This window comes from Emys orbicularis, chromosome 12 (genome assembly GCF_028017835.1).
Source record: "Emys orbicularis isolate rEmyOrb1 chromosome 12, rEmyOrb1.hap1, whole genome shotgun sequence".
Lineage (NCBI taxonomy): Eukaryota > Metazoa > Chordata > Testudines > Emydidae > Emys > Emys orbicularis.
This window is the reverse complement of record NC_088694.1, coordinates 3,936,023-3,951,768: the sequence shown is the minus strand read 5'-3', so window position 1 is coordinate 3,951,768 and position 15,746 is coordinate 3,936,023.

Sequence of the window (15,746 nt, the reverse complement as noted above, 5' to 3'; positions counted from 1 at the left end):
CGATCGCACGTGAAGGTTTCCTGACACCATTGTTCAAGAGAACATCTGTCCATTCACTGATTGGAACACCAAGAATCTCGCTGGAGGCGAGGGTTTCCTTGGATGTACCATGCAGTTGCACCAGCTATGGCAGGATAAAATTTCAAGGGGGCTATGGCTTATGCTTCAGGCCATAAGTTGATCAACAGTTGAGGCAAGTAGAAACTACTTTCTATGATCTACAACAGTGGTCCCCAATGCGGTGCCTGTGGGCACCATGGCGCTCGCTGGGGCATCTATGTGCGCCCACATACTGGCCGGCGGACGAGCATCCGCCGAAATGCCGCCGACAAGCAGCGTCATCCAGAGGCGTCGCCGCTGAAATGCCGATTTTCGGCAGCATTTCGGCGGTGACGCCTCTGGATGACGCTGCTTGTCGGTGGCATTTTGGCAGCGATGCCTATTGACGTTGCCGCTTCTCGGCGGCATTTCGGCGGAGGCTTGTCTGCCAGCCACGGTCCGCGGTGACTTGTCGTCTGGCGCCCGCCAGACAAAAAAGGTTGGGGACCACTGATCTACAACAAACCCCCCAGATCCAAACACCCTGGAATATTGTGGTAAATCTGGATGTGAACTGTTCAGCCCAGGCCTGTCTGTCTGATCCACTGTGGCATTGGCATGGGTGGGGAGTTTGCATCACCCTTTGCAGCGGTGGCATTGATCACTGTTGGAGACTAACTGGACTCTCCTGTCCAATAGAGCAGTTCATCTTCCCAAGCCCCATGATTCAGTTTTGATGGGGTGGAGTTTTTTTAAACCAGTGACATGTTTTCATTCTAATGTTCTGGCAGGCCAGGGAAATGTCATTTGGAGAACTGGTTTTTTAGGATGAGATTCTCAATCATCCCACTGACTTCAGTGGGAACAGAGTAAGGCCAGCACTGGGTGCTTATGAAAATCTTGCCCTTAAAGCAGCAATTGTATAAGAAACAGGACACAGCCAGGACACGTGTGCGTGATGTTGTCGTATGCACTCTTCAACCAGTAGAGGGCGCAACATGCCTCCATAAAGAAGTCCTCACTACTGCTGGACTGATGGTGCTAAATTCTAGGTAAGGTGTGAAGCTGTAGCCCTAGACAGATGCTGGGCCTGGGGCGCTCCAACAGCAGCTTGCCAGAGGCATCTCACTGGGGAATCCTCTGTTAATCTGTATGTCAGGAAGTTAAGTGATGCTCTGGGTTACAGAGAGCGTTGTTTTATCCTCTGCATTGCACAACACCAGCTAAATATAAGGCAGCTCTTGGACACCGTGCCCAGAGACTATGGAGAGGTGCGTGTTAGAAATGCCTAGAGAGCACCAAAAACTCAACACAGCCATCTTCTCCATGAAGGTCAAGAACCACGAGGACCCAAAGAGAGCAGGAAGTTAAGGCCAAGGGATTGGAAGCTCATTTCCTTAGTCTGGTCTCCCCCTGCATCGCCCTGTGAGGATGAGGTGCCCTCAGCTCCCTGCACAGAGACATCTTTTGACCGGTTTTGGGAGCAAAGTCTTCTTGGGCTGGAAGGAAGGTAGTTGGAAACAAAGAGCGTGTCTAGTGATCCAAGCAGGGGTCTGGGAGTCAGGGCTGCCACAGACTCAGTTGGTAACTGCAGGCCTATCATGTCACCTCTCTGCACCGTACAAAACCATGGGGAGGTGTGGTGTCACACATTACCAGGTGGGGAGTGCTGTGAGATCCTTCATAGAAGGCCCAGTTGGAACGTAGAGGATTATGAGACAGAGGTTTGCGAGGCTGAGGGTGCATCGGGGGGAGGAGGGGGTAATGGCTCCCACCAGACCCCATGCTGTGGTATCACTTCTCTCGGGAACATCCACTTACGTTCAGTTCAGTGAAGACACTGCCAGCAGAGAGCATGAATCTTTCAGCTGAATCCACATGATCTGACTGAATTTGCTGATGTGGGCTGCACCTGGTATGTCTGGCAATCTCCTGATTAAAATGGAATAATTCTCCTTTGAATGCACTGGCACGGAAGCGTACAGCAGAGCTCCAAGGGCGAGGAGCCCGCCGATAACCTCTCCTGGGGAAACCACCGGCTCGTTCTAGGAGGACTCTGCAACGTGAACTCTGTTTGCTGACACTGCTTTGCAGACTGCCCCTGGGGCACAGCACCAGGAAGAGATGAAAGACGGAAAGGGAGGCAGTGGAGACCTCATGGCCGGTCTGTTGAGTAACTGACTCCCAGAGGCTCTGGTGGAACAGCACTCACAGGCCTCCTGCCCCACCTGCTACCTGCCTTGCATGTGCAAACAGCTTCCTAAGTGAGGAACACCCACAGCAGAGCATGTTCTGCCTCTACTAGAGGCCCACAAGGAAAGACAATTGACGTCATTGGCTTCCTGGTGGCCGGGCCAAGCCCTTGCAGATGGTGCGGGATAATTTTTGCCTTCTCCTAGAAATCAGCATCCCGTGAGCATTGCAGAGGGCATGACAGTCCCTTGGGAGACATCTGCTGAGATGTGATCATTGCACAGGGAATCAAAAGCTGGGTACGACCCAATGGTAGTGGAGGCCAGTCTGAGTCATGCCAAGCCCTATGCAGAGCAAAGGAGCAACTACCAGGCATTTCTTGCAGCGCCCAGCCTGGTTTCTGATACACCAGGAATCCCTTAAGAGGGTTTTTCTCTTGTGCGCCTCTTAGAGTCAATGCCCACTGAGGCCAACAGGGTGCTTTCCACTGATTTCCATAGGATGGATCAGGCCTTTAAGATATGACATTCAGTCAGAAAACAGAGTTCACAAAAGCCTTGTCACAGCGTAGTCTGGGTGATGGTAACTCCCAGGAACAATTCTAGTCAGGTGGCTCCTGTCATCCCCCCAGGAACTTGAACTGCGGTCTCACACATCCCAAGGGAGGGCCTGAACCACCACACTAGAGAGTCATTCTCACGCTTGTTCCCTGGCCCAACGACTATGCATTGTCATTCTGAATGTCTACGAATTTGCCACTGTGAACTACCACCACCACTCCTCCTCCTCCAGCCATTTTGTGACCGGCACCCAAACAAAAGATTTTGGCTGAAACTCTTTGGCAAATTTGTCTCAAATTCACAAATAGTTTTGGGTCAACTGAAAGTGCATTTTTGGTGAATAAACTATTCATCTAGAAAATTTCACCAAGCTCTATTCATAAGAGCTTTATTGACTCTACTAACTTATGAACAAAACGACATCTCCTTATGTGCCAGTAAAGGTGCTTTTTCTAAGACCTAGCTACACATGTAGCACATATATATGGCTGTAGCTTTTACACAGCACTCTTGTAACCGTTACCAGCAGTTGAGTTCCACCCCAGGTGGCACTGGTGGGCGCACTAGCATAGACAGACAGAATTTGAACCACCGTATTGTCCACTCATGCTCTTTCCTCCTGCAGGGGAAAATCGTCTACTGTAGGCAAGGCCTAAGACTGTGTTTCTCAACCTTTTTGCGGCCTTCCTAAACTGTGTCAGGGAGATCCCAGGGACTGGCGCCGGTCCACGGACCGGTCGTTGAGAAACACTGAATTAAGAGACGCAAAATGGCCAAGCAGGCAACTGTCAGTGCCTTTCATGGAAGGCCTGATCAGGCTGCTTCAGCACAGAGAGTGTTTGGGGCAAGCTGCCAGATTAAGCCCGGGCTGAAAGTTAAGCATGTGCTTACATGCTGTGCTGAATCGGGACCCCGGGAAATTCACCTCAGTTCAGGTTTGTCTGGACTAGAAACTCCCTCGCTAAAGACCAGGAATCTTGGTGCTGTCTCCTCTTTAGACTTTATAGAGCTGCTGTTCTGACTTGCACTCTCTCAGGCTGCTCCGTACAGGCGCGTAAATCTCGTGCACAACGTTGTAGAAAAGAACAAGGAATTCTCCCATTCTGAGCTGGAAACAGCCAATGCAAATACGGAGTCTGCTCATCTTACTCGCTAAACTATAAAATGCAAATTAATCCGTGATAATCCTGGATCTAAACACCACTGCTCTTTGAAATTCCAAGCTGCATCCAAATTTTGTGGCAGGGAGCCACTGCAAATTCAAATGCATTTTGGTGCTTCGGGGGCAGAGCAGGTGCTCAGGCTGTGAGATGGGGCCTTGCGGCTTTCAAGCTGACATCATGTAACGTCACGCCAAGGCGGCTGTGCGGTGGGTGCAGGTACGTGGGTGCCTGTGTCTACATGCCACTGCACGTTGGATCACGTAAGGGCGGTTGACTGTGCATTTGTTTGTGTGAGGATATTACCAGATATGCTACAGCAGGAAGTCCTGCCCAAACGCCAAGGACACCATCAAGGCACTGGTAGAACGGATGTGAGGAGGGAGGCTCTGGCTGCCATGTTAGAGTACGGCTTGCCAAAGGCTGGTCTTTCTGGGAAATGGGAGATCACCCTCAGAACATGGTGCACAGAGAGAGACCAGGCAGCTGGGGAATATAGACAACGTCTGTGTCTCTCTGATGACAGAAGCTATCTGTCCCCATTGGCCACCCCACACTCTGGGATGTGGGGAACTAAAAGGGGGGTTTGGGGTCAGGCCCAGCTAATATTTTTATATTGTATTTGCACATCCGATGCAAGGTCTCTGGGAAGGTCATTGACAGTAGCGCTCGAACCCGGGACCTCTGGATCTAAAAGCATAATTCTCTGCTTCCTGAGCTAAAAGAGCCAGGTCTATAAGCTCATAGGCTGTAGCAGGCTCATCTCTCTCCATTTGGCCCAGCTGCTAGAAGGGGGCTGACTGAGTGGGAAATGACCCCTATACGCACGTCACAAGTTGTGCAAAGACGCTCTCTCTATGGCAAATCCAACCCCAAGGACAGACCAATTGAAAGAAAACAGTTCATTCAAAAAATGAAAGTCCATGGAAAGTTCTAAAACCCCAGCTAGATCAAAAGAAAATTATCTGCTTCCCTACGTCTCAGAGTCCCAGGTGCTTCCTACACTCCCCTGCCCTCCCTGCACTGCTGTATAGGTCTGCATAGTCTGTTGATATCAGCGGCATCAAAGAATTATGGAGGAGAAATACCCAAAATGAAAGCAGAAACAAGATTCAAAAGCAACTCTAAACTGGCCAAAGAATGGAGCAAAAGCACCTAGGATTCCTGTCCCAGTGGGAGGGAGGTTACTGAGTCAACCAGAGACTGTTCCTCAAAGCAGCCTGCAAAATATACATCTGGGCCAGCAATTTCCATTGCTCGCACTGGGGCTGGGCCCTTCTCAGATCTGGCCCTTTCATGCTCCCCCTCCCCCATCCCAAACCGTGACATTATTACAGGACGTTCCATGCTGTGGGAGCTCTGCAAATTCTCAGAAAGCTGCGGAGAATTTAATCAATATCACATGAGTGCAGATGGGACATTGGAGAGTGAGCTGGGTCTCAGAGGGTCAGAACTGCTGTGTCACTGAATGACAAATCTTTGGTATCATGGAATATTCATGGTGATGTTTGAAATTCACATGGGCAAAACCAGAAGTTGGTTTTTAGTGCTGTTCATGCTTTGGTTTCAGTGTCATGCCAAAGGAGAACATGTGGTCAGATTTTTTTCTTCCAGGTTTCCCCTCTGAGTAATCCTTTCGCTGCTTCTTGGAAGACCAAGTGAATTCAAACAAACCCCAGCATCAGCATTATATAAACACTGAGACCAGCATCATCAGCATGTTCCTATTACACCTCTGGCGTTTAGGGCAGTGACGAAGCTCCTCCACTCCTGTCTGTTTCTGGCAAGTCTTTCAATGGTTCCCCAGCTGCACCCCAGGTTTTTCAGCTCGGCTTCCACAGCTCTTCGCCAGGTTATTTTCGGGCGGCCTCGTTTTCGCTTGCCTTCAGGTGTCCATCTTCTTGCTACTCTGGGGATGGAATCAGTTTCCATCTGAAGCACATGACCGATCCATCTCCAACGCCTCCTGGCAATGATGGTGCTCAGATCCTCTTGGCCGCACTGTGTCAATAGATCTTGGTTTGAGATTGTTCTGGGCCAAAAGATATGGAGGATTTTTCTGAGGCAGGTTGTATGGAATGAAGGCAGTTTGGACATGTCATACTTTCTCATTCCCCAGCATTCTGCACTATAAAGTAGTGTTGAAAGTACACAGCTCTGATAAATCTTAAGTTTGGTTTTGATGTTGTATTTTGATGATTACCAGACTGTATTTAAGCTCCTGAAGGTGTTCCTGGCTTTATTGATTTTGTTCCAGATGTCCTGGCTTGTTCCACCATCCTGGCTGATGGTGCTGCCCAAGTATGTGAATGTTTCTACATTGGTGAGAACATTATCCTCTAACTATACTGGTGATGGTGAGGCAATATTAAAGGTCATGATATCTGTCTTATTGCAGTTGATTTTCAGTCCAATTTGCTGGCTGAAAGCATTGAGTCAAGTTGTTTTTTCTTGTATATGATGATGGGTATATGCTAGGAGAGCGACATCATCTGCGAAGTCCGGGTCTTCAAGGGATGAGAAGAGTGTCCATGTAATGCCTCTTGGCATGTCTTCTGTTGTACGCCGCATTACCCAGTCGATGGCAATGTTGAAGAGGATTCCCTGACATACTCCTGTGTTGACTTCAAAACTGAGCTCACTGTGATCAACACTGCATGTAAGGTTGAAATAGAAGCTTTTGATGACATTGATTATACAGAAAGGAATTCCATATGCCCACAGAATACACCATAGGCTGGTCCTGTGAATGCTATGAAAAGCCTTCTCAAAGTCTATGAAATTTAGGTAGAGTTGCCGTTACCATTCTAAGCACTGTTCTATTATGTTTCGTAGAGTGAAGATCTGGTCTGTGCATCCACGCCCTTTCCGAAAACCAGCTTGCTCTTTTCTGACATGGAAACTAGCAATAGGGGAACCTCAGGGAGTCAGATTCAGGACTTCTTTGATGAGCAGTTTAGGGTGCTGACCTGAGCTATCCAAACCTCTGGAGAACCCACCTATGCTCCAAACCCCTTCATGCTTTCATATCTGCCACCTCCAGGATCCTCTGCAGCAGACCTTTCACCTCACCCACACGCACTCCCCACTCACCTGTTGTGTTCTTGGCTGGAGATTCTGGCTCTTTCTTCCAGAGTCTTCTGGGAGGCCATAATCTTCCTGCATTTCCATGTCCACCTCTCTTGGGCAGGTGACTGAGTCTCCAGACTACAGTACTCCCTCGAATGCGAGCCAGTACTTGCAGGTCACTGTCTAGCCCAAGCTCATCAATGTTCAAAATGACATCTGGGCCCAATGCTGAGCGCTAGGCACCTGACTGTTCCTCCGTGCACCCACCCAATTGCTGCAATTGTGAAAGTGACAGAGGTTACTGCAAGGTGCAAATGATGCAGGCCAGAGGCCTAGATTTCAGGGGACAAGGGTATACGCCCACTCTAATGCTGATATCTGATACCTATTCCTCGTTAAGAAACTGCATCCCCAAGACCAACCTTCTTCCTAAGCACTCAGACCTGCAGTCTGGAAATAGCCAGTGTTTGTGAGGAGTAAGCAAACAGAATAGCTTCAGGAAGACCTTTACCCAGCGTTATTATTTGGCGTAGGACCAGCAATAATACTACTTTGCATTTATACAGCACCTTTTATCCAGAGATCCCAAAATACTTACATCTACCAATTAACTGCATTACCCCCATTTCATAGAGGACACCAAGAGGAGAAAGTGTTTGCCCCAGGTCATAAGAACGGCCATTTTTGGGTCAGACCAAAGGTCCATCTAGCCCAGTATCCTGTCTTCCAACAGTGGCCAGTGCCAGGTGCCCCAGAGGGAACGAACAGAACAGGTAATGATCAAGTGATCCATCTGCTGTCGCCCATTCCCAGCTTCTGGCAAACAGAGGCTAGGGACACCATTCCTGCCCATCCTGGCTCATAGCCATTGATGGACGTATCCTCCATGAACTTATCTAGTTCTTTTTTGAACCCTGTTATAGTCTTGGCCTTCACAACATCCTCTGGCAAAGAGTTCCACAGGTTGATTCTGCATTGTGTGAAAAAATACTTCCTTTTGTTTGTTTTAAACTTGCTGCCTATTCATTTCATTGGGTGGCCCATAGTTCTTGTGTTATGAGAAGGAGTAAATAACACTTCCTTAGGCCTGGTCTACACTAACCCCCAAATTCGAACTAAGGTACGCAACTTCAGCTACGTGAATAACGTAGCTGAAGTCGACATACCTTAGTTCGAACTTACCGCGGTTCAGACGCGGTCCACACGCGGCAGGCAGGCTCCCCGTCGACTCCGCGGTACTCCTCTCGCCGAGCTGGAGTACCGCAGTGGACGGCGAGCGCTTCCGGGATCGATTTATCGCGTCCAGACCAGACGCGATAAATCGAACCCGGAAGTTTGATTGCCAGTTGTCGAACTACCGCGGTAGTGTAGACCTGGCCTCATTTACTTTCTCCACACCAGTCATGATTTTATAGACCTCTATCAGATCCCCCCTTAGTCGTCTCTTTTCCAAGCTGAAAAGTCCCAGTCTTATTAATCTCTCCTCATATGGAAGCTGTTCCATACCCCGAATCATTTTTATTGCCCTTTTCTGAACCTTTTCCAATTCCAATAGAAGGTCACACAGTCAGTCGCTGGAAGAGGCGAGAATCGAAACTGGGTGTGGACTCCCAGGTCAGTACCGTATCCATTGGGCCAGGCTGCTCCTCTGCAGTGTACTGAGTGCTTTAGAGCAGCTGGGGAGATGAGCTCCCTGCCTCAGTGAGAGACCTGATCAAAAATGGAGTTTATTTTCTGTTTAAAACTTTGATGAAAATGAAAAATGTTCATTTTCATCAGCTTCTTTGTTAGAATTTTTCAGGTTTTTTTTTAATTCAGGGTTTTTTTGGGGCAAACCCCCCAAAAATGGAGGCAAAAGTTTCCATTTAATTTAAAACCCATTTTTCAAAAGGAAAAAAAAGTTTTGATGACAAAAATTTCAGCCAACTCCAGTTTACAAGAGGTCAAATATTCCCCGGGGGAGCGGATTCATGTCTGCGTACAGCTGCGGAAGGAGAGCACCTTAACACTGATGCTATTAATAAGCAATATGCGTCGTATGTCCAATGCTTAGCCATAAATCATAAATCAGTGCAGCTAACCCGCCACGCTAGACTAATTTCACCTTTGTACCTGAGCTTAAAGCCCAGTGTGAGTCCCCTTAAAAGTGAGAGCATCCGATAACTCTCTTCTCCTTATTTGGAGTGGCAGAGGTGGCCCCACGCATCACGCTCTTGGCAGTCTCTGATTAGCGTGGTGTGAGAGTCAGTCGCGGGTCAGAGAGCACCTGCAGTTCCTCTCTCTGCTGCACGGCTCATTTACAAGAAGGTGTGAGAAAGGGAACAGAAAGTAGATACTGACCAAGAAATGCCTGAGCAGAGGAAGGAGCAGGGGACTCAGAGGAAGCAAAAAGGAGGAGAAGAAAGTGCCACAGTGTGTGGGGGGAACAGCCATGTTGAGTCCACACCTCAACCTGCACCTTCCTGCCACCCGCTGACATTTGATCGCAGCTTCAGCTGCACTAAGCCCATGAAACGCGATCCCATTTATGGGGCCAGGTGGTCTTTGTGGCTAGAGCGCACAGGGATAGGCCTCAGGAGACCTGGCTTCTTTTCTCAGCTGTGCCACAAGCTTCCCGCGTGACCTTGGGCAAGTCACTGTGACTCAGTTTCCCCCCCTCTGTAAAACAGGGCTAAAGCTACTTTTGCGCCTCAGACCTGTTGGGAAACTGAACTCATTAATGTGTGTAAACTGCTTTGAGAGGCTCACCGATGTGGGTGACAGAAGCAAGGGTACAATTTCCACTGAGCTTCCACCGACGGCAGGGAGGGTGTAAGAAATCCTGACGTGGCTAGAATGGTTCTCAGTACACCCGGGTACAGTATTTGACTTGCAGGAATTTTGTGAGCCCTGATAGTATTTCCATTGCCACAAAGACAGGTGAGGATTCTCAAGGGGATTCATGCAACCCTGAGGCTCTCTCTAGAGGCCACATCTTTTTTAGTTCTCCCCACTGCTCTGCAGACCACCTCGATCTAAATTCCCTCTAGATTTCATTATGCCTCGCTAAACATTTCCACTGCCGTTCCATTTAACTACAGTCCCTTCTTATTTCCTGTGTTAGGGTCTGATCCAAAGCCCATCGACTTCAGGAGAGTTTAGGATCAGGCCCCTACACTGTTCTGTAGTGACCCTCCCTCACGCAGGAGTGGCTGCGTTTCATTAGTGGGAGAAGCTGGAGTATACACCACTGTAGCAGGGGCTGGAAGGGATCCTCTGAGGCGAAAGCTGCAGCCATTCATACCATTTGGATCTTTAAACAACCTCCAGGGGCTGAGGCCTTGACTTGAGGTCCCACGTAAAAGGTGGGTTTTGTTTGCTGGCACTGCGCAGCTACGCAGTGATGGTAAAGCTGCTGGGGAAAGAACAGCAGCTCTGAGGGCTATCATCTGGGGCGGAAGGAACCATTTGGCAAGGCAGCTCACGACACAGGGAAAGGATTTTTCTTTCCACTTTGGTTGGTTGTAAACTCCACTGGGCTCCTCTTTGCTTCCTACCGAGCTCTTGGCACTTTGGCCATCCTCTCGATAACCAGGAGCTCCTCCAGAGACATTTGGGCTGTGCTTAAGGAGCACTGGTGGAAGGATGATCGCTGGGGGCCTTGGGCACTGATGTTAAGTCAAGCCCTCCAGCACTGGGAGAGTGAGCAGAGTCATTTGTGCATCATCAAAAAGTACAGTCTTGTCCAAAGGTGGGCAGCGTTCACCTGGCACTGCCTCCCCCCAAGGAGTCGGTGAGTTCTGATGACTCACTGAGGCAGGTGACTCATTACCACACCTAAAAGAGGGGCGTAAGTGGGAGAGAGAACCTAAGGTGCGGGCTGAGCAGTCCCGCGGGAGGAACCCCAGAAGCGGCCAACTTTGAGAAGGAGGATTGAGCTGGTGTTATGTAAGTGCTGGTTTGTTAAGAAAGCCAACCCCCAGGATTGGCATGGCGTTGGGCAGGGCAGCGTATGCCGTGAGCACAGTGTTTGGGAAAGCTACCTATGCTCTTTAGAACAGATGAGTCACCCTCCCTGACAGTGATGTTCGTACGTAATCACCTCATATGTAATAACTCTTTACCACAGGAAAATAAACATTCTCTCAGGGGCACGCTTCGGGTTATTAGGGCAAAGGTACTCACTGCTGCCTGACTATTCATATGGGTCCTGGTCTACCCAGCGCACCAAGCCTTGGAGACAGCAACGAAAAAAGGAAACGAGGAGGGTACATTTAACTGGGCCAGGTGGCACCAGCGCCTCCCGAAGGCGAGGGTGGAAGGAGCATTATCACTGGCTGTGATCTCTCCCAAGGGTGGAGTGGAGTGGGCAGGTTGGTGCGTATGCACACTTGTCTTTTACTCTCCACCAAAAATACTCATCTTGTTGATTAGATTGACCTGAGATGAAGTTTATCTCATGACTTAGTCACTGTTTGCATTTCACCAGCAACTCCAGTAGCTGCCAGTGTGGGCAGGGAGAAGCCTGGTCAGCTATGACAGAGCAATGAATCTTATGACTCAGTCAAAAAAACCACACACCTGACATTGTTAACGCCAGCAAACACGAGCCTTTAAAGAACCCCCCACCCACTGCTTTTTCCAGCACAAAAGAGGCCTCAATAAACCAACCACAAAATAAATATTTTCTCAGCCCTATTTTAGGAGCCAGAACTTGCTCTCTGTGGGGTTTCGCCTCAATGGGAGATTTCTCCCCCCTCTTCTGTAAGTTGCCTTTCTTGGGCACCTTTCACCCCAGCCCTCTCATGGTTCTCATAAGAGGGTTTCCAATCCCTCCTCTGGAAAAAAGACCCTTATCTGGGCTTTTCCTAACCCATTCACCCACAAGCTGGAATTGTCATCAATAGCATATTTATTATAACAAAACTGTTGTCTGGGATATTAAACTTCATGCTTTGGGGCTTAAGACAATCTCTGCCTTTTAGAGACCAGGGTGAAACCTAATGTAGAGGGGGGGGACAGCTTATCCCACATCTGCTGCTGAGGGGTTCTTACTCCTTCCCTGAGGGGTCTGGGGCTGGCCACTGTCAGAGACAAGATAGTGGATGATAGAGACCAGCATGGAATCCAGACTGCCAGTTCCTATGCAGGGCTGCCCAGAGGATTCAGGGGGCCTGGGGCAAAGCAATTTCAGGGCCCCCTTCCATAAAAAAAAGTTGCAATACTATAGAATACTATATGCCCGGGGCAAATTGCCCCACTTGCCCCCCCCTTCCCCCCGGGCAGCCCTGTTCCTATGTTCCTAACTACTATTCTTTTCACCCTCCCAATTCTTAGCAGCCTGGGGGATACGAAGAGGAGCAGAGTGGATGGGGAGTGGGCTGAGCCATTTTCTAGGGGTTGGAACGAGAAGTGTGACCTCCGTAGGAGGAAGCTAACACATCTCAGGTCTGGGGGAAATCATCCTGTTTCCAGGCAGGCTGAATGAACTGACACAGAGTTAACATGCAGGATTTAATGGCAAGATGAAGTTTCCTGGAAACTGAATGGTTTCCTGGAATACGTGCTATGGGAACTGGAGACCTTTGTAAATAAGAGAGCAGCCCCCACCGCTCTGCAAGTTCACATAGCAGGGCAACATTTTCAGAATGTAGAAATTCTGTATAAGTCAAGATGAGGCGCTGCAGGGGGAAACCCCACCCCATACACACAGCCTCCCAAACCAGCCGTAATCACGATTCCTATCAACAACCTAGAAACCAAACCTCATGCCAAAGCAGCCCCGCTTGATGACAAGTGTCACGGATTGAAAACTCCACAGAAAACAAGAAAACCCCCCACTTCGTCACATCAAGTTCCCCAAATCCTCACGCCCCAGCCTGACAAAGCAGTTCCAGAAACAGAGCTGATCCCTAATGAATCCCAGCTCACAAACCCTCCCTGCAAACTCACCCCAGCCTCGCCCGCCCCAGGAGAGGATGCTGCCAAAACAGACTCACCAGGGTATGCCTGCAATTCAGGATCTGCAAAGCAATCGCAAGGCACCTCGGCATCCATAGGGTGATTCTCTCACACTCATGACTGTGTCCCCCTTTCAGGCAGCTCCATCCCTCTAGCCCCTCCAAACTCCAGCCAACATCAATACCCCAGCACAAAGCCCATTGTGTGAAAAACAGCCCAGGAAACAGGCTATTTCCCCATTACACAGCACCAAGTGTCAGTCTGCAGAGCCCAGAGGCTGCAGTGATGGTCACTAGATGCACAGAGACCAAAGCCCATGGCGCACAGAGCGCCATGTCCAACGACTCACAAAATACAGAGACAAATGGACAAACCTGGCAATTTATCCCAAACTGACACACATCCACCACTCCCTGGCCGAGTGGGAAACCACCTCCCCCATCAGTGACAGCCTGGCCCATGCAAAATGGCGCCCACTGCTACACAGCTCCAGCCGCTCAGATGGTATGGGCAGGGTGAGTCATTTTCGGCAGAAAGAGGACGGAGTGGGAGGAAGTTGTGTGTTGGCACCTGTCCTAATACCTGCCTGGAGGTGCTGCTCTGAGAGTGACACTGGGTGATACTTGTGCCCTGACAAACTTACCCTGATGGGCCAACGTCTACAGGTGACTCCCTAATTTATTCCATCAGAAGGACAATGAGCTGTCCAGCCCCGTATTCTGACAGGGCCCTGCCCCATGCCTGGGATCCCGAGGGCATCTCCGTCATACAGACAATAATAATAGTTCAGAGGACGACACGGAGCCCACGCACCCCAGGGTCCTTAGGTTCCCATTCTCCACCTGCTCACTGCAGTGATGCGCTTTTTATTCCTACCAGGCAGAGATGGACCCAAATCAAGACTCTGGCTCAGAGCGGCCCTCAGACTTCGGGGCTGGCCTGCGCTTTGCAGATGCTCGTCTGGTTAAATCACAGGGCCAGAAGTCAGGAGATCTGAGGGCTTCTCCTAGAGCTGCAACCAGCTTCCCGGGCAACTGTGAGCAAGGCCTGGGCCACGACTTCCCCATTGGTCCAACGGGTCTAGCAACATGCTCCTGCCTCCCAGGGGCTTCATTAAGTGCTTTACAACCCTGAGCTGGAAGGGCCCTTGAGACGCAGAAGGACGGTGTAAGACGAGTGCTTCCTTGTTAGTGAGGTAGATGTTTAAACAAAACGGAGAAAAAAGGCCCTGACCCAGGTTAGAAATCAGCCAACTAAACCAGCAGCCCCCAGGAGAACAAAACTCCCCTCCCCCAGCATCACACCCTGCACCCCTCTCTCCTGTAACAGCCCGGCCTGGTTCACCCCACAGCAGGGAGCAGGTTCCTAAACTGAGAGCCCCTCCCCCTAGGAAGACCATCATGCCACCAGCCCCCCTCTTTTAAACCGAGGGCACGGAGGCGGATGACAACTGGCGAAGGCAGGTCCTTGGCCACATAGGGCTTTACTGGTGAAAGCCAAGGCTGTGCACGCCAGCTGGAGGCCAGCGAGGCAACTTCTTGTCCTTTAACCTCACAATGCGTCTCCCCTTCCTCCTGCATCATAGGAGAGTGTCAGATGGGAGCACCTACCCAGCCTTCTCCACCCCAGGCAGCAACAGACACACCTCTGCTAGCCCGTGCCTCGCTGCAAAGCAGTCGTCCTCTGGAGACTCTCCTTCAATGGACATCTGCACCCTTCTCAGCCCTGTCTCCGCCTTTCTTTTATAAGGGGAAGGGACAGGACATCAGTGGTTTCTCTATGATTTTTTATCCCTTTCTTAAAAGATCCAAGATCTCCTATTTGGAAGGGCTGGGCCAGGATCGGGGAAGGGATGGACTGATATTCCAGTTAACCAAAGCGATACCAGGATGGTAGAGGGGTTGAGTGAAGGGTCCCTGCGGCTGGCAGGTGGTTTGGGAGAAGTTGCCCTATTGTGGGTGAAATGACTCGAGGGCAAAGGCCCTATGGGGTTAAATGGGATGTAAGTGGTGCACAAGCCCAGTGAAGGGGGAATTTCATCCCAGAGCCCTAACACCATTAGAGCAGCGATACTCAGACTGAGGCTTGCGAGTGGGTCTTTAATGTGTCTCCTGTGGCTCTTTGCATCAAACACTGTGTGATTTAATTATTAACCAATCAGGATGCTTTTACTAGGTTATTAACCAATTAAGTTATTCACTTGCACTAAGTGATTAACCTGTCCTACTGTTTAAATATGAATATACAGTGCTGTAGTAAATGAAACTCTGAATTCACACGCCTGTGGCTCGTTTGGGTCACGTCGATCACTAACTTGGCTCCGGAACCTCTGAGGTCTGAGTATCACTGCATTAGAGGAGCTGCTTTCTGCACCAGTTTGCTGGACTATGTGGTGGGTTGAGGTTTTTTTGCACATTATCTATTACTCAGAAAGCCCAGTTCTACAGCATTTTTGTGGTACATGCTCCCGATCATCAGCTCTGGGCTTCTCCCCAGTGTAAAGCTGACTCAGCGTCCCATGGAACAGGGGAACCTCCTGGTAAAGACTTTCCCACACCCTGTATTCCTGACTGCAACCAAAACTGTCCCCGGGGGAATCCAAGGCAGGGGTCAGGAGAAGGCTCTGGGAGCTGTAGTGTCGGGCACATGTCTGGAGGGAATAGGGTGACCAGATGTCCCGATTTTATAGGGACAGTTCCAATATTTGGGGCTTTTTCTTATATAGGCTCCTATTACCCCCCACCCCTGCTCGATTTTTCACACTTACTGTCTGGTCACCCTAGGA